Here is a 2,226-nt window from a genome sequence, read left to right on the forward strand (position 1 = left end):
GGCTGATTCACACTTGGTGTCATAGTCCCTCATGAGATGTGTGTAGAGTTAAATAACATATGTATACACTACTGATATGTTATACTCGTTAAATAGCATATATCTATATGTAGCATATGTGTGTTTTGGAAACAGTAACAGCCAGTTTTTTGTTGTTTCTGTCATTACATATGAGTGCAAGTAAAAATAACAAAACAAATAATGTCAGATGAAGTGTTATTGCAATTTCCAACCATATTCAAGTACACATAAAGATGAAATAATGTCCCTGCTGTACAGAATGGTTAGAAAAGTAGTGTAAAATTACAGTAGAATAATAAAGACCATGGGTAGTAATACACCAAAAAAGTTCATGTTATGTACTTAATGTTTAAACTACTTAAAACATTAAGTACATAACATGAACTAAACAAATTGCATTTAGATACTACAAAATGAAGTTACAGTTAAATATGATTTAAAAGGAGAAGTCAGTAAACACATATACCATAAATCATAGTGTAGAAACTGGTGTGCATGTGTGCGGAGGAAGACTTGGGTGGCAGGCAGAATTTCAGCAGAGCTCCAGACTCACTTTTATTTTTCCATAGCACTTTTCAGCACACTTTCTAAAACTCAAAACAAAACAAAACAAAAACAAGCCAAAAGAAATGCAACCCAAATTGGGTCACCACCGTCTTGTGGCTTTCTCCTTGTTCATGTTCAAGGTTCAAGATCATGTTCCGTGTGTGTGGTGCAAGGTCTGCTAGCTATGAAACTCTCTGTTTCTGGCACATGGCAGTCACTGAAAGCACAAAGAAAAACATATGTAAGCTGACAGTAATAAGACACAGGTGAGAATCAACATGCTATCTGCCAGTTCAATCTGCCTCCCCTCCTTCCACAGATGATACTCAACGACGCCACCACTGCCACATACCCCCACTGGCTGACCCTAAATACAAACCTACAATAATAGCCAGCCAGCTCCAAGAACTGCCTCATGTCCTTTTTGGTCTTGGGTCTCAGGCAGGCTACAATTGATGCTATCTTGTCAATTTGGGGACACATCTGTCAATGGTCCAAGTGGAAGCCTGGATACCATACTTCCACCTGTCCAATTGCACACTTCTTTGAGTTTGCGGTGAGACCCGCCCATCTCAAGGATCTCAGGACAGCCGTCAGATGTTGTACATACCTCTGCTAGTCATTACTTTAAAATATTATATCTAAATAAGCAGTCGAATATGCACTGTGAGGGCAGAGTACTTTATCTGTGAGACGTTGAAATGTTGTGAGGCTCCAAACAAACCAAATGGAAGAGTTACAAATTGGTGTAACCCAAATAAAAAAAACATTTTTCTCATGATATTGGAGTCAAGGGAATCGGCCAATATCCCTTGGTTAAATACAGTACTGCACATAACTGATCAAGCAGTTCACCAATGCAGGCCATTGGATGTGCACCAAATTTAGCCACTGCATTGACTTTTCTGAAGTCCACACAGAACTGGACTAACCCATCAGCCTTGGGCACCAAAACTATTGGGCTGCTCCAATCACTGTGGGACTCCTTGGTTATTCCTAACATAGATATTAGTTATGTATGCATAGCCTTGAGTTGTGCCCCAAACTACATTTTATTCCAAGTAAATGGTAAGAGTGGCTGCATAACACCACATCTGGAGGAGTCTCAATGTGGTGCTTGATGACATTTGTGTGACTTCCAGTCCCAGCTCCTCTCTGTCAGGAACTACCCTCACAAGAGCCACAGGAACTGCCTCTGTCCATGGTTTAAGGAGATCGAGGTGGTATATTTGTAGTGCACTGCCTCTATCCATTTGCCTGACCTTGTATTCGACTTCCCTATCTCGCTGTGTGACCTCAAAGGGCCCTTCACAAGTAATTTAGAGTTTGACATGCTAAGTAATATGAGCAAAGAGCAAGTAATATTAATTCCCGGTGCCCAGAATGTATTGAATGTATTAAATATGTATCATGAATTTAATTGATGCCTGGCTAAATTAGACCATACTGATTTTGCTATTGAGCTAGCAGGATGCAGAACCCTGCAAACTAACTGGATGGTGGATGGTAAGAAGACTGGCAACAGCCTATGTATATACATAAATAATTACTGGTGCTCAAATACTCAAGTTATCAACAGTCATTGCTCCTCTAACCTGGAATCCCTCATGTTAAAGTGCAGACTATTCTAGCATATTCTGGCAGCCAATTACAGCAGCT

This window comes from Pangasianodon hypophthalmus, chromosome 6 (assembly GCF_027358585.1).
Source record: "Pangasianodon hypophthalmus isolate fPanHyp1 chromosome 6, fPanHyp1.pri, whole genome shotgun sequence".
In the NCBI taxonomy this organism is placed as follows: domain Eukaryota; kingdom Metazoa; phylum Chordata; class Actinopteri; order Siluriformes; family Pangasiidae; genus Pangasianodon; species Pangasianodon hypophthalmus.